Source organism: Trachypithecus francoisi, unplaced genomic scaffold, assembly GCF_009764315.1.
Source record: "Trachypithecus francoisi isolate TF-2019V2 unplaced genomic scaffold, Tfra_2.0 Lachesis_group11, whole genome shotgun sequence".
Classification (NCBI taxonomy): Eukaryota; Metazoa; Chordata; class Mammalia; order Primates; family Cercopithecidae; genus Trachypithecus; species Trachypithecus francoisi.
Genome location: NW_022681456.1, coordinates 60,675,972 through 60,698,071, shown reverse-complemented (window position 1 = coordinate 60,698,071; position 22,100 = coordinate 60,675,972).

Below are 22,100 nucleotides of genomic sequence, written 5' to 3'. Positions count from 1 at the left end.
ACTTTCTTCATCTGATAGTTGTTTTAAATATGCCTCTCTACAGAAAATAATTAAGCTGGAAATTATTGCTGAAAATCCTCAATCAAAATCCTGACTGAAAATGAAGGCATCTTCATTATTTATTGCATTTTTTCTAAATAATTTTTTAAAATAGATGATAATATTGCTTGCTTTTACATTTTAGAAAAGAAAGGTAAGATTCTAACAAATTCATTGAAAGCATTATCTTATAAGGAAATATTAATCACATGAGATATTGATATAAAATGTAAATATATTATGAGTTATATATAAGAAAAAATTCCTAAAGCATTTCATATGTATCTGATAAAACTGAATTGCACATACAAGTATGGTTGTCTGTGAATCTAATGTGCTGTAAGACTTGCATGAAAACAATAAGTATATGAGAACTCATACACTGAGGGAAATGACTTGAAAGATAAATAGTGTGCCCTGTGCCATTTAATAATGCTAAAACTAAGAGAAAAAGTAGATGAAGTGTTAATGAAATTTTTAGGTATTGATAAAATAAAGCTATTTTAAAGTCCACGGAAAACGTGTAATCAAAATGTTCATAAGGAAGTTAGAAATATGTGGAAAATAGGATAAAATAGAATTCATTATATAAAATGCAAATTATCATAACTGCAGAAAAATAGTTTGAAAATAGCATGTTTGGATACTAAAATAACTTAGAAATCCCTAACACTGAATAATGTTAAAAAAAAATCTGTGTGCAAAGTTAGACCTGAGCATATCTTACAGTGTAATGATAAAATCACAGAGCTATCCATTATGCTTTGGATAAAGTTCAAAACCCTGTAAGATGGTTTACAAAACATCAGCAATCTACCTCCTGCAAAATTCTACAAATTCTCCTCTCTATTTGGTTTTCTTGATATATTAAGAATGATGCCGGGCGCGGTGGCTCAAGCCTGTAATCCCAGCACTTTGGGAGGCCGAGACGGGCGGATCACGAGGTCAGGAGATCGAGACCATCCTGGCTAACACGGTGAAACCCCGTCTCTACTAAAAATACAAAAACTAGCCGGGCGAGGTGGCGGGCGCCTGTAGTCCCAGCTACTCGGGAGGCTGAGGCAGGAGAATGGCATAAACCCGGGAGGCGGAGCTTGCAGTGAGCTGAGATCTGGCCACTGCACTCCAGTCTGGGCGACAGAGCGAGACTCCGCCTCAAAAAAAAAAAAAAAAAAAAGAATGATTATTTGGCTTCTGGCCTGTGCAATGGTTTAATTTTTTTAACCAGGGTGAATTATAGCATTCTTTCCTAAATAATGATCACAGGGATAAGAGCATACAATTTTGTGGATTAAATATGAGTTACATTTTGTACATGTTTGGTGTGAGTTGACACCCTGAAAAACCACACTGTGATACCCAAGAGGAAGTTCAATGATTCTGGTAGTGATTTATATTTAAATTTTAGTAGAAGGAAGGCTGCTGTTCTGTTAGTTTCTGTCTGGCCACACTGGGTAACTACAGATGACCTTTGTTCTAAACATATTGGCTTGTGTCGTATTAATTGTTAATTATTTTTAATATCTTCCTCAAATAGAAGATTGTGATTGGATTTTCCTATGGAGAAATTAAGATACAGACAGAGATAGGTCAGGAGTCCAAAACAAATCCCAATGCATATTCTGCTTTACATTAATAAACAGGAATGAATGCATAGACTTGTATGGAAATGGAAGCCTGCCATCTATACAACCTGAAGTTTATGTTCATCAGAAAGGCAACATCTACTAGCTCTTTGAAATTAATGTGCCTAATATTTTACCTTTAATCTTTGCCAATGTAAAATACATAGTTGTTTAATTTTTTCAAAAGTTATTTTCCTAAGATGCTGTTAAGAAATTGTTAATAATTCCTCATGCATCAATTTATTGACAGGCAAAATAATTATTTTTCCATTTCTAAACTTTGGGAAAATATCAATAACAGCAATTCGTATTGTTTTTGTTTGTTTACTCAGTTGGGATTCATGTATAACTTCAATAGTTTATGGCAAGGCATTTTGTATCATATGCTTTGGCAGAAAAATGATTTTATTTATTCTTTAGATATTACCATTTTGAAATAAGTTTCCCAAAGTGATTTTCTTCTTTCCATTTCCTGCTGTATGCTTAAAAAGGAATTATAATTTCTAAATGCTTTTGTTGGACTCCCCTGTCTCAGATATATTCATCTTTTACCAGAAATCAGCCTTCACAAAAGAAATAATATTCAGCATGAGGTCATTATTATTCTGTATTTTCACATCCAGTAGATGATTTATTTCAAACCTCATTTTCTCATCATATGGTTTTATTCAGCCTACTGATAATGTTTACTTTCTTCAGAATGAATTCCCAAAATAGAATGATTGAACTGGAAGAGACCTCAGGACACTGTTTCATTTTTCCCTCCATCATTAAGTACTTAAATTGTAAGTTCTGTAATAAAGAATTCATTTTTTTTTAAATAAAACTTTTACCCACTCACTCTTCATTGTACTTCTTCCCAAATGCATTTCCTCTAGGATTTGTTCATTTGTTTAAAATAGATAAGTAGATTTTAAATATTTAATCTTTAAGAACATGTAGTAAAATATTTCATCATTTCTATCTCATGATCCCTAAGCAATTAATTGTACAAAATTACACAGAGCTACCCCCAAGTACCTCAGAAATTTGTAACTTTTGGAGTTTCTCTATAGACGAATGTGCTTTCCCCTGGAGTTTTTCTTTGGGTGCACAGATGTGGTTCTCAGCTTCACTGCAGTTTGAGCTCAGACTACCTTGAGGGACAGGTGCATGCAAAGTAGTGAAGGCAAACCAGCAATCAACATAATGATATTAGTTATATATTAGTCCCTGGTCCCAGAAGAAGTCAGTTACTGACTGGTGTTTTCATGATCCCTAGCAAAGAGACAGAGAAAGGAGGGGCAGGGGTGGAAGAGAGAGAGAGATTATATAGTTCTCTCTATTTATTAAAAAGTAGATGCTAGCCGGGCGCGGTGGCTCAAGCCTGTAATCCCAGCACTTTGGGAGGCTGAGACGGGCGGATCACGAGATCAGGAGATCAAGACCATCCTGGCTAACACGGTGAAACCCTGTCTTTACTAAAAAATACAAAAATCTAGCCGGGCGAGGTGGCGGGCACCTGTAGTCCCAGCTACTCGGGAGGCTGAGGCAGGAGAATGGCGTAAACCCAGGAGGCGGAGCTTGCAGTGAGCTGAGATCCGGCCACTGCACTCCAGCCTGGGCGACAGAGCGAGACTCAGTCTCAAAAACAAAAAATAAATAAATAAAATAAAAAGTAGATGCTATCAATTTGACTGGAGTTTCTCTAGTCCCAGGAATGATTCCACAGGAAACATTACTGAAGAACCCTGAAGAAGTCATGAAAAGTAGATCTTATTAGCCAGTCATTTTATTAATTAAAAACACAAAAAAATGAGCATCCAAAATATGTAAAGCTCATTCATAGGCACAATACATTTTATTTTCATTTAATCTTCACAACAACCTTTGGGAGTAGGGATTATTATTCCTATTACCAAGACTTTATATCATCTATGTTGTAGAGATCAAGGGAAAACTTTCCCTTCACCCTCTTAAAGTTTACCAAAAATCAACTGACAAAAGGCAGATTAATAGAAGGAAGGGCATACAAAATTTATTAACGTGCATAGGGGAGAATCTCAAAATGATTACCTCACCACACAGTGGGGTTCAGATGTTTTTAGACCCTTCTTTTTATGGGACAGGAAGATGGAGCGATGTGGATAATATTATGGTCATAGTAACTGATTTTTAGGGGCATTTCATAGGTTTGAAAAATTTACAATGGCCTAGAAAAATATCTACTAGGCCCACAGAGCAAATAGTGGTTTGTAACAAAAGTCTGTCCAGGTGTGTTGTCAGATGGAAGCCTCCTTCCTGAGGTGTGAGTTCAGTCAATGAAACTCAGGGAAGGGGTAATTGTTTTAACTAGAGGTAATTGTTTTGTCTGTGGAGGGTCTGAACTTTACACACATAAGGGCACTTCAGAGAACAAATTCATTTCGTGTGTTGGGAGAGAAGATTGAGAGACAAGAGCAGGCAGGAAGTCAGAGAGACCTTGAGGCTCCTCCCTCAGTTCAGCATTTCAAATCACTATATCTTGGGGTATTGGTTTCTGAGCACCAAAAATGTTCTGAGGTAGTGTCAAGAGTCTCCTGTCTTCAAATGACGTGACTAATTTTAAAACATACTTGACAGCAAAGAATAAAGCTGGAGGCATCACGCTACCTGACTTCAAACTATACTACAAGGCGACAGTAACCAAAACAGCATGGTACTGGTACCAAAACAGAGATATAGACCAATGGAACAGAACAGAGTCCTCAGAAATAACACCACACATCTACCGCCATCTGATCTTTGACAAACCTGAGAGAAACAAGAAATGGGGAAAAGATTCCCTATTTAATAAATGGTGCTGGGAAAATTGGCTAGCCATAAGTAGAAAGCTGAAACTGGATCCTTTCCTTACTCCTTATACAAAAATTAATTCAAGATGGATTAGAGACTTAAATGTTAGACCTAATATCATAAAAACCCTAGAAGAAAACCTAGGTAGTACCATTCAGGACATAGGCATGGGCAAGGACTTCATGTCTAAAACACCAAAAGCAACGGCAGCAAAAGCCAAAATTGACAAATGGGATCTCATTAAACTAAAGAGCTTCTGCACAGCAAAAGAAACTACCATCAGAGTGAACAGGCAACCTACAGAATGGGAGAAAATTTTTGCAATCTACTCATCTGACAAAGGGCTAATATCCAGAACCTACAAAGAACTCAAACAAATTTACAAGAAAAAAACAAACAACCCCATCAAAAAGTGGGCAAAGGATATGAACAGACATTTCTCAAAAGAAGACATTCATACAGCCAACAGACACATGAAAAAATGCTCATCATCACTCGCCATCAGAGAAATGCAAATCAAAACCACAATGAGATACCATCTCACACCAGTTAGAATGGCAATCATTAAAAAGTCAGGAAACAACAGGTGTTGGAGAGGATGTGGAGAAATAGGAACACTTTTACACTGTTGGTGGGATTGTAAACTAATTCAACCATTATGGAAAAGAGTATGGCAATTCCTCAAGGATCTAGAACTAGATGTACCATATGACCCAGCCATCCCACTACTGGGTATATACCCAAAGGATTATAAATCATGCTGCTCTAAAGACACATGCACACATATGTTTATTGCGGCACTATTCACAATAGCAAAGACTTGGAATCAACCCAAATGCCCATCTGTGACAGACTGGATTAAGAAAATGTGGCACATATACACCATGGAATACTATGCAGCCATAAAAAAGGATGAGTTTGCATCCTTTGTAGGGACATGGATGCAGCTGGAAACTATCATTCTTAGCAAACTATCACAAGAAGAGAAAACCAAACACCGCATGTTCTCACTCATAGGTGGGAACTGAACAATGAGATCACTTGGACTGGGGAAGGGGAACATCACACACTGGGGCCTATCATGGGGAGGGGGGAGGGGGGAGAGGGGAGGGACTGCATTGGGAGTTATACCTGATATAAATGATGAATTGATGGGTGCTGACGAGTTGATGGGTGCAGCACACCAACATGGCACAAGTATACATATGTAACAAACCTGCACGTTATGCACATGTACCCTAGAACTTAAAGTATAATAATAAAAAAAAAAGAAAAAAAAAAAGAAAAAAATTCAAAAAAAAAAAATACTTGACAGCATTGGGAGGTAAAAGTCTTATCTGATGCTTCCTTCCAAGTGAAACCCTAAAGATAGCTGAATAGAACTCAAACATTTTGGGATTAAAACTTTATGTCGTTTATCTCATGCTTATTTTTATAATGTTCCAAGATCTTGATTCTGTAATGGTCCTTCTGAATTTAGCAAATTTAGCAATCTTAGGGTTTACTTCAGTTTTTCAAAAGAAACAGGTTATTAGAAATGTAATCACTATTTATACTCATTATCACATTTTGAACCAGGACTAATGCTAACATTAAAATATTGAAGTCTAATAGTGCAGAAATATGGATAATCTGTTTTTAAGTCTAAAAATTAAAAACAAAAGCAAATGATGGTTAGAATCAGCACAATTGAGATGTTATTTATCCACCAATATTATTTTTTATTCAACTCTACTCTGCACAGAATATATATTAATTTTCTCTCTCAAAACATAATTTTTTCTCTAAACCTATATTTCTTAATGACCAAAAAATCAGAATGTTTTTGGAATAAGCATTAAGTATATGAAGTTATGGGTTAAAATTGTGTTTGTAATTACCTGTTATTAATATGAAAAACAGATTCATGACTCTGAAACTATTGAAAATATCTTTTCATCTATTACTTTCATCCTGAACGTGGTAATAATTATGCTATAATTGCTAGTTAGCTAAACATTTATGTACATGTGATTATATTGTAATTTTAGCTAAAGATGTTTACACCAAATATGTGAGGATATTACTATGCAATTAGATATTTTCTCTACCTCTTTATATTATATATTTACATAGCAAATTGGCTGCATGAAAATTACCTTATAAACATGCATATTTATAAAAATGTTTTAGAGTAGACTATGTAGTTAATATAAAGGATGTTATTATATTTTAAGGTAATTGGAAAAGTTTTCCCTAAAATAAAATACATTTTTCCTAAAAAATTATGTTTTAGAGGAAGTTTATACTCTCGATAATCTCTCATTTGTTTATAGATCATCCATTTGCAAACTGAGTAGACCCCTGTCATCTGTAAGGTAAATATTCTAACAATTCTGGGACTCTCCAAATACATAAAAGGCACTATAATATGTAATTCACCAATAAAAGACAGAGAAACGTATCTGAAAAATGTAAGAAAGCCCTATACCCCCTTAGTAATTTTATAAATACAGGACTAAAGTCATTTATAAATTATACAAATATATGCTGAATGAGCTCTCACTAAAACCATTTTCTATATCACTTTTGAAAATTTTAACGCTCTCTATGAATTATTCATGAAATAGAAACCATTGCCAAATTAGATATTCCTGTTTTTGTTTTCTGCTAAATTTACATTTTCCAGCTAAGAATCATCACTTTCTGGGTCTTAATTCAACAAAATTATAGGCCAAGCACTATTTTCGGCTCTATGGCTAGTTATACTTACCTGCCTGCATAGAGCTTACATTGGTTTTGTTCTTTTCTATTACCATTGCTACTAATTTGTTTCGTGTTGTGTTTATAATGAAATCTAAACCAGATGCCATAAAGTATCTTATATGACCTGCCTACCTCCTTCTCCAATCTCATGTCTTACTGCTCCCTCTGTGCAGTTCTGCTCTAGTCATACTAGCCTCCATTCTCTTTATGCAACAATGATAATGCTTAACTTTTTCTCGCTTCTGCTTCCTCTGGTTAGAGTTTTCTTTCTCAACTCTTTGTATGCCTAGGTTAGGTACACATCCCCTTTGCGATCCTCTGTGGCTGTGATGTTCCCTTCCCCACATTATAGCACCCTGCCCTTAACTTTTAACAAATTTATATACCTGTTTCTGTCTTTTCCATACAGGAATGTAAGCTGGAGAATATACAAAGCATAATAAACACAAAATAAATATTTGATTAATGAATAAATAAATAGAAAGTAGCTAGAAAGAAAATCATTTCTGTAATCTTTCTTTGACAAATGCTGCTTTCTATACCTTGGAGATTCACAATGTAAATTAGCAATATTAAAGGCTCTGCATATTTTGTAGTAAATAAACTTTCCTTTACCCAGAGTTGTCCAAGCTTTTGGAACATGAAACCTTTTTTGTTTGTTTATTTTGTTTTAAAATAATGTCTATTAACATCTTCCTTAGCTATTGCTCTTTTGAACACTGGCTGTAAAAGGTGAGCCTTCTCTTAATCTACTGAGATTGTCATAACCCAGAATATAATTAAAACAAGCAATCTAATAAATACATGAAAAGTTTAAAGTGTTGAGAGGGCCAGTGTGTGTTTTCTGAGTGAACAAATTTCAGTTCTAGAAGGAAAAGGCATTTTGCCATTAGCTTTCTTGCTCATGGTTGACAGTTGATGGAACAGTATATGGAGCAATATGTTTTCCTTTTGCTTTCGAAATTTGTATTAAGCCCATAGCAATTCTGCAGCAAATTTAATGATGTTGTGGGAAAAATGTCTAATATAAAATATTTTATTATAAAAGTATCAGAACATTAAGGCTATACTGTATCTGCCTCTATATTTGACAGCAGAGAAAAAAAGTACTATAGTTGTAAGGAAGGGAGGTAGAATGTTTTTAGAAATGAAAATGAAAACCTGAACCGTATAGGCATTATTCCCTAGTGCTCAACTGTGTGGGATGTTTTTATTGTATTTTGTGTTTGACAAAACATAGTTTTTCATGTTCAGATTTTGGGGAAGTTTAGCCTGTTCTGGCATAATGGATTAAGTTATAAGGTCTCTTGCCATTTCAGAAATAATACGTTGAAATTTATTTGCTACAGCTCCTCACGAAACAACTTCAAATGTCTAATAAAAAGAGAGTATGCAACTTTAAAAGACTTGGAAGTCTTCAAAGGTGGCTTTTATTTTTTTTTTACTCTTCTTATTTGCAAGGATAAAAAATATTCAAAAGTGAATTGTAAGTAAAATAAATAAACTCTGCTTTAGATTTTGGACCTTATTTCATTTTTACAAACTATTAATCATCAAATCTTTAAAAGAACACTAAAGACTATCTCCACTACATCCAGATGATTAGACTGAAATTCCATCTACCCAAATTATTACCAGTTTTAGAAAGTATACTAACACATAGATTGGGTTCCTTGAGAACGTGTCACAAAGAACATTGATTCCTTTCTAAAATGGGTTTTAGGTGAACCTAAAATAGACAAATCAACCTGTAGACTTTTTTCTTTAGTTGGATTACATAGACTGAACCATTAATCTGATGGTCCTTTAAAGAAACTTTCAGAAATGTTAAATGATTGTCTAAAATTCCATCCAAACTCATTTCCCACAATTATAAATGAACTAAAGTTTATTCAAAACTACGGAGTCTATCCACAACTACAATGGATTTTAAGATCGATTCATATTTATTTCTTGACCTCTTTTTGTAAGCACTTTATGTGTGTGAGCTCAATTGATTCTCACAACAACCCTGAGGTAGACATTAAACAATATTATAATTTACAGAGTAGAAAAGGGGCCAGAATTCAAAAACTGCCTCTTTGCAAACATAATTACTTCCTGACAATTGGTGTTGAAGACTACAGATGTAAACTTTGAATTAATGTAGGAAGAATGAGTAGTTGAAAGCAAATGAACATGTGTTAATGTTAAGGAGAGGATTATAGATAAAGACAGTAAGAAGCAACTGTAAACTAAGTTTTTTTTTTCTTTCTTATTAATAGGATTCAATATGAAAGGGCAGGAAGAAGGAGCCTCCCTTTTGGAGGTCTAAGATAAAAAGATTGGTTTCTGAGAAAAAATGGTAAAATTTTCAAGGAAGGGAGTCAGTAGTGTTAAAGAAGGCATTGATGTCAGAATTTCATGTAGTTGGTCTGCATTTTTGAGTGGAGGTACCTCAGACATTGACTAAGACAACCACATCATATCCAGATGAGATACTGAAAACCACCAAATAGATTAACTAGTTATGTTAAATTTGAATCATTCACTGAACATTTCCTGAGCCCCTTCTATATTCCAAGAACTTGGTTAGCTTTTTTTCTATATAAAGACATTTGCCCTATTCTTAACAGATGATGTATAGAATAAGAGATAAATTGGTAATTATGACACAATCTTGTGTATATTATAAAAGAGGATCAAAAAGAGGTTGTGGGTCAGTGCTACTTTGGTGGAAGGTAGTTGGGCAGAATCAAGAATTTTTTTTCAGAAAGTGTGATTTAAACTATGATATATTTGAAGCCTAACTAGGAGAGATAGGAAACAGAATTAAGAAATGAAGTATATGCAAAGCATGGGATGTGAAATAATGTCTGTGGAAGGTCACATATCATTGGGGTGGGGTAACCTTATCAAAAGATCTTTTTCACTTTCCCTTGATTCCTTAATTATCTTGTCCATGTTTAACCTCCATTAGTGTCATTTAGGCATATACAGTCAGGCACTGCGTGATGGCATTTCAGTTAATGATGGACCAAATATATGACAGTGGTCCCATAAGATTATAATACCGTATCTTGTCTATGTTTAGAAATGTTTAAATACACAAATACTTACCCTTGTGTTACAATTGCCTACAGTATTCAGTACAGTAACATGCTAGATAGCTTCTTACCCTAGGAGTAACATTCTATACCATGTGGATTAGGTATGTAGTAGGCTCTACCACCTAGGTTTGCTTACATACACTGTATGATGCTTGCTCAATGACAAAAACCTTTAAGGATGCATTTCTCAGAAGATATCCCTATAGTTAAGCAATGCATGACTGTAATCATATTTATCCTTTGATTTACTTGTGTTATGACAATTAACTACAATTCCAACATTGACTGTCATTCTATAAAATTCCACAGATCACAAACATAATTACCTATAGTAGTCAAGAAAGCAAAGTTCCAGAGTGAAGCTGGCAGGATGAAAGTATTTGCACACTTGGTAAGTTTGGTGGAGCTCCAGTAAGATGGAGGAGACTCTGTGCCTTGGGGAGGCAGGGTGTGTATTGTCACCATGGCAGAAAAGAAAATTGGTTTCAAGTAAAAACACTTTTATTCAGAAATAGGTTTTAAATACTCTAACTGATCAGTGTACTCTAGAACTAATTTAGGTCAATAACATTAGTTGCCTCTTACATCTTCATGTTTTCACATTAAAATAAGGTATTGATAGATCATTTATAATATGGAATATTTATCTCTATTTCATATATGAGTCTTTTAATATAATTCTTTTGATATGATAGTTCTTTTGATAATTTTATTCTTCTCTAAAAGTGCTGCATATTTTCTGTTATGTATTAATTTGTTTTGGAAAGAGAATTAAATGCAAAACATATAGTTCTGATAGCAGAACTATGAGTAGACTGTAGTAAGCAAAAGCAGTTTAAGTATTCACTGAGGACAACACAGTAATATACAACACTCAGCCTAATTCTATAAACATGACACCTATTAGGAGAGGCATAAAATTTACATTTTGCCTTAGGTCATGATTTTAAACTGTTGGAGAAAGATATAACAGAGGAATTCATGTGCAAAGAAACATTTTGACTCCTGACAATAGAAATACTTCAGTGTATTTTTTAAATTACCAACTTAAATATTAGGAATGCCATATGAGACATTCATCCCAACCCCAGCCCCATAAATCTGGTGACATGGTATTTTATAATCAGGTAAAGAAAGAGTTAATAGCAACAGTTTAAAAATATTTAGTTAATGCAGATAAATTACCCAATATCCTTATAATTTGCCGAGTTGGCAATACTCTAGATCAGTGGATTATCAGAAAAGCACCTAAAACTTAGAAAGCTTCACTAGAAAATAATCATAATTGAATCATAATTCAGTGCTTATCATCAATAATCATAATTCAATGGTTATTCAGAGCATTAACCATTTGTGAGGGTATGTGTATGTGTAGGGGAAAACGCACATGCACATGTGTATGTATAAAAAGAAAATATTCAAATTGCCAATATAAAAACATTTATTTAGGAATAATTAGAATCACCTAATCATAGAACTACTAGAGACTTTTAGGGATAATTCAGTCCCAGTGAACAGCCTTAACCTAACCTTCCAGTTCTGTATGTTTTCTTTGTCTTCATTCTTTTGATGTCTCCACAGTACTTGGTTATGGCATCAACTGAAAAATAGTTTAATTTTGTTAGATAGTTGATATAATTTTTCCAAGTAATAATATCATTAAGAAGTCTAACTTTCCCTTGACACATCATATAACACTTTTGACTCTCCTACAGAATAATAGGGGAAAAAGTTTCTCTCTATAATAAATCGGATAAAACCCAAGATGAAATCATCTTTTTCTTGATTTGCTTTCAAGTTTTCTTCTCTTTGCTTTGGTGTATATTCTAGTTCCCTTAAGTTAATTTCTAACACAATAGAATATTACAATTAATTCATGAATTAATTTAGTAAAAGTATCATGTTTCTTAACATATATATATTAAAAGGCTGTTTTGTGTTTGTAGACGCAAATCTTATTTTACAGAACATTATCAATTCCGAAAATGATTTTATCAAAAAGTGACAAACATGAAACCAGCCAGTAAGCAAAATGCCATTCCTTGTTCTTTACAACCATTGTAAGTTGTTGTTAAGACATCTTTGATTCCACATTCACCTGCTTCATTCCTTATTCTCTCCCTGTTACTCTGTAGGGTTCTTTGCTGCTTCTCACACTTTGAATTGCTATATTCCTCGATACTTGGTCCTTATCCATTTGCCTTTTCTTTTGCATTTTCCCCAGCAATGCTATCTCTTATTTCAATGTCAGCAATTGTTTCAACAGATATCCCTTTCCTTAACCTCTCCCTGAGCTCTAATCCAGAGTTGGCTATACTCTAGATCAGTGGATCATCAGAAAAGCACCTAAAACTTAAAAAGCTTTACTAGAAAATAATCACAATTCAATGGTTATCAATGTAACTCTTGCTTAGAGAATTAACCATTTGTGAGCGTGTGTGTCTGTACATGTCTCCTCTTGGACATATTTACCTGAATGTTTATTTGTCATCTCAGTGTGGGCACCAAATTCATTAACCTCTATGCCCAACTTACTCCTCTTACAAATTCCATTTCTTTCTATGGCATCATAATATTTCCAGTCACTGTGCACATCATTTTCAATTGAGCTCTGAATAAACCAAAGTCTCTCAGCGGAGCCTCTGAAATCCAGTGGGAGACTCTTTGTATGGAGCTCTGGGCTTCATGTTCTCCTCCCCTTTTCAAACAGAGCAGCTATACTTTTATTTACTTGATACATGGGGTCTCTCGATAAAATTATATGTGTAAATAAAATAAGCTGGTAAACAAGCAAGTAAACCTAAAAACCACTGAGGTATTTTTAAAATATTTAAGCCATTTTTAATTCTGTATTAACATAACACCACTCACATTAACTATCATTATCTCAATGCTTTTAAATCTATATTTATTTCTGCAGGAAAATTTTGAACTCTCTTTTAACGCCAGATAATAATGTTGCCATGTATGAGTGAATCCCTGAATATACTAGGTCTCTGAGGATGTTTGTAGTCTCTCTCAAACCTTATCCAAACAACATATCCCTAAGAAAACATTATCCTGTTGTATCTCCCTTGCTCAGCAAGTACCTGTGATGGTTAATTTATGTGTCAACTTGACTGGGCCAAGGGGTGACCAAATAATATTCTGGGTATGTCTGTGAGGGTGTTTCTGGATGAGTTTAAAAATTGAGTCAATGGGCTGAGGAAAGCAGATTATGTTTCCTAACATGAGTAGACCTCAACCAATCAATTGAAGACCCAAATAGACAAAAAGCCTGCGTACCATTATGGAAAGCAGTTTGGTGATTTCTCAAAGAATTTGAAACAGAACTACCATTTGACCAAGCAACTCCATTACTGGGTATATACCAAAAGGAATATAAATCATTCTACCATAAACACACATGAACGTATATGTTCATTATTGTACTATTCACAATAGCAAACACATGGAGTCAACCTAAATTCCTATCAGTAGGAGACTGGATAAATGCAACGTAGTGCAAGGATGGGTGTGGTGCCTTACGCACGTCATCCTAGCATTTTGGGAGGCTGAAGCAGGTGGATCACTTGAGCTCATGAGTTTGAGACCATCCTGGGCAACAGGGCAAAACCCCACATCCACAAAAAAATCCAAAATTAGTTGGGCGTGATGTTGCATGCCTGTAGTCACAGCTACTTGGGAGGCTGAGGTGGGAGGATGGCTTGAACTTGGGAGGCAGAGGTAGCAGTGAGCTGAGACTGTACCACTGTGCTCTAACCTGGGTCACAGAGCCAGACCCTGTCTGAAAAAAAAAAAAAAAAAAAAGAGGAAGAAAGAAAAAATAGAACGAAAGAAAGAAAGAGAGACAGAGAGAGAGAGAAAAATGAAAGAAAGAAAGAAGAAAGGAAAGAAAGAAAGGAAGAAAGAAGAAAGAAAGAGAAAAGAAAGAGAATGAAAGAAAGAGGAAAGAAAAAGAAAGAAGAAAGAAAGAAAAGAAGGAAAGAGAAAGAAGGAAGGAAAGAAAGCAAGAAAGCAAGAAAGCAAGAAAGAAAGAAAGAAAGAAAGAAAGAAGAAAAATACATACATACCATGGAATACTACACAACCATAAACAAGTGAGGTTATGTCCTTTACAGCAACATGGATGGAGATGGAGCCCATTATTCTAAATCAACTAATGCAAGGACAGAAAACCAAATACTGAATGTTCTCATTTATTTAAGTAGGAGCTAAACTCTGCAAATATATAAATGCAAAAAAGGGAAAAACAAACACTAGGGCCTACCTGAAGGTGGAGGGTGGTAGGAGGGTGAGAATCAAAAAATTACCTATCATGTACTGTGCTTATTACCAGGGTAACAAAATAATCTGTACACCAAACCCCTGTGACACACAATTTACTGACATAACAAACCTGCACATGGTCCCCTGAACCTAAAATGAAAGTAAAAAATGAAAATAAAAGGCTGAGTCAGAGGGAACTTTGCCTGCTTGACTGTCAAGCTGGGACATTGGCCTCTTCTTGTCCTTGGACTGGAATTTTAACTATCAGTTCTCATGCATCTCAGGACTCTGGACTCTGAACCTACACTATTAGCTCTCATGGGTCTCCAGCTTGCTGACTGCATCTCTTGGTGCTGTTCAGCTTTCAGAATTATGTGAGCCAATTCCTTATAATAAGAGTCTAAGTTTGTTTACACACACACACACACACACACACACACACACACACACACACACAGGAATATGATGCTGCAGTGGACAGAAATAAGAGTAGGTTAGGGATAGAGAATAAATTTGCATCACCAGACTTACCACAAATAAAAGAATATATTCTATTGTTCTGAATAAACCTGACTAATATAGTTCGCCCTCCATAAAGCACCACCGTCACTCAACTTTGCATGTGATAATCCTATTCATTCTTCCAGTGATAGCACAAGAAAAGAAGAAAAACTTCCCTGGTGCCTCTAAGCAAAAATTATCTTTTCCCTTAGAAATCATACAGTATTTTTTTTGCATTTCTCTATTTCACATAATACATGTTATGCTGCATTATAAATATTGGTAAATATGATTTTTGATTTCTACTACTCTAGGATCCCTATTTTTGACTTATATACAATTTGTACCTATCAGAATGCCTCATATAAAATAACTTTTAAAAATGTGCTTAATAAATCACTGTATCTTTTTAAATTATTTTATTTTAAACAAAAACAAATAACATAAGCATAATGAGGTAATTTTTCTAATTTTGTTAAAGTTAGTTGGTGTCAGAGAAGAAAGAAGAAATCACATTAATTAAGCTTTCATTCTTGTTTTAAGAAATACTCTTTCATATTTCCCCAGTGGTGTACATGTGAACTGTTCACAAAATATATTTGTGGAAAATCTAATGTGAAGTGGCTCAGGCAAGATTCCAAAAAGGCGGAATTCCAGGAGGCCACTGAATTTTCACTATCAACTTCATAATGATTTATTTATTGACTAAGAAATCAGAAACCAGCTATAGTTTTAGTCATCAAAAGGTCTTTCCCGCAGAGTTTCTAATAAGGTCATCAAAATCCATCTGTTGGAGAAAAGTGTTTTATCTCACAACATGTCTTGAGTTGACTTGGTTTTATCAAAAATTACACTTCATTCTTTCTCATTCTGCAGAAACAAGATCTCATCACCAGGCTTACCACAAAAAAGAATGTATATTTCTTAAAGTATCTTCACATCTGAAGTCTCTGTCTTAACTACTCTTCTTAAAGTGGTCTATATATACTTAGAATGAACTCAGTTTTCTTTTCTGTTTTCTAATTTTAGTGCAAATCATACTTCACCTGAATGATGTACTATTTTCACAATTAAGGTATAAAGTTGATAGATGGACTGGTGGTTTCTAGTGTAGGTTGGTGATCAGTATTATCAAGGTGCCTTTTACAGATATGCATCCTAGAATTCTAAACTCAGGTCTGCTGTATCAGCATTTCCAGAGAGTGTGATACTGTGATATATATACATATATATATATATATAATATTATATATATAATGAATACATACATACATTACATATTATATATACCTTGAAAATGCATCCTCCCCTTGGTTTATAAACCTAGACTAGATTTGGCAAATAGATAAGAATGTATTCTGTGCTTTCCAAAGAACAAAACTAGAGAGGTTGTTATACATAAATAGAGGAAGCTTAAACTTGAAAGGAAGAATGGAAACTTGCTCACAGTAAGATAATAAAAAGGGCTCTATTTGATTTCTCTGAACTCACAAAATACACTGTTAGATTACTGTGATTGCTTAATCAGTGTTTGAAGAACAATCCTCTGGATCTCCTATATCAAAAAATACTGTTAATTTAATTATAAGATTCTATTGTTTTAATAAAAGTATTAGAATTAATAATTTTAGATATCACTAGCAGATACTAATGACATCAATTAATATGTTTTTAATTAAATCAATACTTCATAAATAAGAATTTATTCTATTAAAATTTATTTCCTCTGAAATATATTTTCTAAATACTTTCCTAAGGGTTTGTTTCCTAAAATATAAAAATGTACAAAATTTTAGAATGAAAACTGGGTATATTATGAACATTACTTGTATGAAAACGATTTTGCTCATTTGTTATATAAAAAATATTTATCATTTCCAGATATAGATATGAAACTGGGCACTGGGAATACAAAGAAATTTAGTTCTAAAATATTTTTTGTGGTCTTAGAAGCTTTCACATTAGCGAGTTTGTATTCATCTTCTAAATTTTATCTCCAGAATCTGGTTTTCTATTTATGTTACTAATTTTTTTTCAGTTTGTCTTATGGTAGCCATATCAAATTCCTTCACTTTTTCTTGTGAAGGAGATGAATGTTTTAAAGGATTATGGATTACAAAATAAAATACTTAGCATATAAATTTCTGTATTTAATTGTTAATTCATTATTTGTGCTGTTCAAGCAGTGTGGTAATTTGTCTATAAAAAATATCTTGATCAATTTTGTGAAAAAGCCTGGTATACAATTTGTTCAAATTTTATGACACTATAAACTGACTTAGGATAAAAAAAAAATTAGTTAAGGAATAAATGTGATAAGCATGAACAACTCTGACTGGCAAAGACTCTTATATTAAGAATAGTAAAAATAAGAATAGAATCAACATTGCGGACAGTAGCATGAGAGTAGGTTTTAGGAAAACTGTGAATAAGGACACATATCAGTTTTTATTCTTGTTTGGAGTTAGAAGAACAAGGATTATACATTTCTTTCTGATTGGAGGTGATGATCTGATATTAACTAACAAAAACTCCTTCACTTCATTTATGTTTCTTTTGTGTTCCTCATTCAGAACAAATTGAAATAAGCTAGGGCCATTAAAGAGGTGTATTGTACAACGTTCATATTGGGTAATGGTCAGAATCCAGAATAACCTGAACAGAATAGAATAGTAGATTCAAATAACAGGATTTAATGTGGACTCCTGAAATTAGTTTTAAAAACCATGTGTGAAAGTTCGCTAGTATTTGATGGTTTGGGCAAATTGTCTCTACTGGTCATTTGTGGCAGGCTTTCAATCATATTGGACAGAAATCTGTTTTGGTTGATCCATGCCTCTGACATTCCTGCTATTAAATGTATGGACTATCTTATCTGAGGAATAGTATAAGTGAAGATTTTGAGTTATTATGAAATCATGAGTGGTCTCTGGAATTTATATACCTCTTTTGTTTCAAGGACTCTGAAAAAACAGGGCACATAGAATATAGTAGTAGAGCAAATGGAAATGACGTGAATATTTTCTTGCCATCTGATTTGATGTAACTGAACAGTTTGAAAAGGCTTCTAAGGAAGGGCATGTGGTTTCAGGTTCCATACAGAGTCTGAAACAAGGGAGATGAAAGGTCAGTCATACTTTTGGGTGTGTTTTTCCCTGTTGACACTAAATATGGAGTATTTGTTTACAAGCATCTTCTACTGATAGAATGTTAGAGTGGCTCAAAGCCGCAATATACCATCATTGGTTAGGGAAAAGGATAACTGATATCCCTCCTCTCCTGGTAATAAAAAGATTTAGCAGAAAGAAAGCAGAAGTAGCTACAATAAATTCATCTCCAGAGAAGTAAATGTAAAAAAGAACTACTACATAATGTGTAGCATATAATTTGATTGTGAGAAAGTGAGCTTGCAGCCACATAGAATTCAAAGAGGGGACTATATGAACACTAGTTGAAGGTATAAAGGAGAAAATTAATGTTACTTGGAGAGCTGAACTGTATAATTGCTTGGCTGTCATTCAAAGCTGAGATTTTTTCACTTTATATTGCCTAAAGCAGTGGTTCTCAATCAGGGGTCATCTGTCTACTCTCCTGAGGACATTTGGCAATGTCAAGATACATTGTTGTGTGTTATGAATGGGAGGCCCTACTGGCACTTTGAGGATAGAGACCAGGGATGCTGTTAAACATCCTATAATGCAGTGGTCCCCAACCTTTTAGGCACCAGGGACCCATTTCATGAAAAACAACTTTTCCATGGACTAGGGATGGGAGGATGGTCTCAGGATCATTCAGATGATCCTGATATTCAGATGACATTTATTGTGCACTTTCTTTCTATTACTTTTACATTATACAATTTTAAGGAAATAATTATACAACTCACCATACTGTAGAATCAGTGGGAATCCTGAGCTTGTTTTCCTGCAACTAGGCAGTCTATCTGGTGGTGATGGTAGACAGTGACTTATCATCAGACATTAGGTTCTCAGAAGAAGCGTGCAACCTAGATCCCTTGCATGTGTGGTTCACAATAGAGTTCCCACTCCTATGAGAATCTGATGCCACCGCTTATATGATAGGAAGCAGAGCTCCAGCAGTAATGTGAGTCATGGTGAGCAAACTCGCAGAAATACAGATAAAGCTTCCCTGGCTCACCATGCCACTCGCTTCCTTCTGTGTGGTCTGCTTCCTAACTTTGGCCAGGGGTTGGGGACCCCCTGCTGTAATGCACAGGATAGCTCTCTGTGACAAAAAATTATTTAGCCCAAAAGGCCAGTAGTGCCACGGTAGAAAAATTCTGGGCTAAATTAACAGAAAACTGTTTGCATGCAGTAAAGTATAAACTTTTTCATGTTTATGAATTCATTAAGCCTGAAAAATGTCTGTAGTGGTTAAAAAAAAAAATAAAGGATACACCCTCAACTTGTTTTTGTAACAGCATGTTTTATGATTTTTTTAAGTTTTCTAAGAAAAACTAATTTGTATTCAAGTTTTAGGGTTCACTTTGTACATTTTCCTCCTTTGTACCTTACTTGTCATGTGTGTCTTAAATTTCCTGGCTTTCCTATTTAGTAATTTTGTTTAAGTTCCATTTCTACCACTGAATTAGGAGTTTTCTTTTTCCACCTCTCATAGTGATGGTGATACCTTGCTTTCCCCAAAATTGCTGTCCCAATTCAACTTAGTAATTACATTTGACCTTTCAGAATTTACCTTGTAGTTTCTGTTCTAAAATGTTGGGGTAATTTTCTTACATGATTAAAGTATGTTATCTTTAGCTATGGCAACATTTCAAGTCACAGATTAAAAAAAAGAAAAAGCAATGCTTATGTATTACATATACTGTTACCATTTTTCTAGTTATGAAGATTTTGGGGTTCCTGAAAAAGGGGATTTGCTGATACACAGATTTGTCATTTCAGTGTATTTCCTCTATCTTCCTTACAACAGCATTCTGCTGTTAGTTAAGTAGTAATAGCAGACATTAAATTAACTTAACAAACAGATATAAAGCTTTTTATGTAATGGACAATCTAGACACTAAAAAGATTAACTTATTAATCTGTATAACAACACATGAATCATCGGTATTATTATCTAATTTACAGATAAAGTCACAGAAGAGTTACTAATGGCTAAGTTAAGACTTAGCCATTCAGCTAAGTCACAGGGCTAAATTCAAACCTAGCTAGTCTGACTCCACAATCCACAATTTGAAACCCTGTCTTTCTAAATGTTATATTACATATAAAATACTTACATATATGTATATATTTATGTACATTATTGTACAAAACACACGAGTTGTACAAATTATTAGCATATTTTACATATGCAACAGTCCTATGAGATAGGTACACTTATTATTCCACATTTTGGAATTGAAATAATAGGTTCAGAGCAGTTAAATAACTTGCCCCAAATCCCATTAATTTGGGAAGAAATTCCGGCTGTTCAGTGGAAGAAAGTGATTTGAACTCTGGATATTTGATTCTATTCCACAATGAAATTTCCTACTAAAAACGTGTTAAATAAATGAATACTTTTTTAACATGTTTTTTTTCTTAGTACTCTTTTTTTAACCTATTTTAAGTTCAGGGGTACATGTGCAGGTTTGTTACATAGATAAAGTTGTATCATGGGGGTTTGTTGTACAGATTATTTCATCACCCAGATTTTAAGCCTACTACCCATTAGTTATTTTGCCTGGTCATCTGTCCCGCCTCCCAGGCTTCACCCTCTGATAAGCCTCAGTGTGTATTGTTCTCCTCAATGTGTCCATGTGTTCTCATCATTTAGCTCCCACTTATAAGGGAGAACATAACATGACTTTTAACTGGGAATTGTCTTATCATTGATGAATTGTTTTCCAGCTTGCTACTTCACTTCAAATACTGAAGTGTGAAAGAGGTATGCAGGTAGAATTTTTAGCTTTATTGCATACACAGCTACCATGTTAGCTGAAGGCGTGTTTCTTTTCTGAACATGATTCCATACCCCTTTGATTACAAGTAAAATTCCAACAGTGCAAACATCCAGATAAAAATACATACAACTAGTCTGCTGTATTGGCCATGATTTCTCTATCTTTTTAGGCCCTCAATGTTACACCACCAATTGTTGCTTATACAAATAATGAGTATTATTTATAAAAATTTAAGAAATAAAATAATATTTCTAACTTTTAATACGATATATACTGGAATGCTTTTCATAAATATCTACTATTGGAAAAATAAAACTCAAGATCAAAAAGAAACAAAACTATTAAATTAATTTTGGTACTTTGGTAGATTATATTGTCACTATTAGAATAGTTATGAAGGATATCTAAATAGTTATGAAGGCTCTCTAATGACATGGGAAATGTCTATGTTATGTGACTATGTAAAAGGTAAAATTAATATCTTTAAAATAATAATAGCAGAAAAGATGAGCAGAAAATAGATTAAAATATACTTTCAAAATTTCTTCAAAAAATTAAATATTTCTTATTTTAATTTTTAATGCTTAACTTGCAGAGCTGAAACAGTTATCTCCTTAGTTGATTAAGTCTTATTTTCATTTTTAAATATTGTTAGAAGACATTTATTTATGGAGGTATGGAATAAATTTTGTTTTCCAAATATACTCACTTTCATATAAAAAGAACAATAGGAAAGATATTAACTTATTGAAAAATTATTGATAATTTGATATGTGTGCAAATGCTATTCTGGGGATATTTGTGATAAAAATAATGTCAAGATATGATCTCTGCCCTCCGGGAACTGATAGGCAGGTGTAAATAGCTTCAGCACTATGTCGATTATAAGAGTTTCATGGAAGAGGTACAAATAGAGGACCATGGAAGCTTAAGGAAATACAGTTCTAGACAATGGGGTTCTGCACGGGGTTCATGAAATAAGTCATTTATGCAGACCTTTGATGATGAGGACTTCACAGAGAGAGAAAGGTGTCTAGTCCCTAGAAATAGAGTGATTAGAAATCTAACATGTTCTAGTTTCTTCTTTCT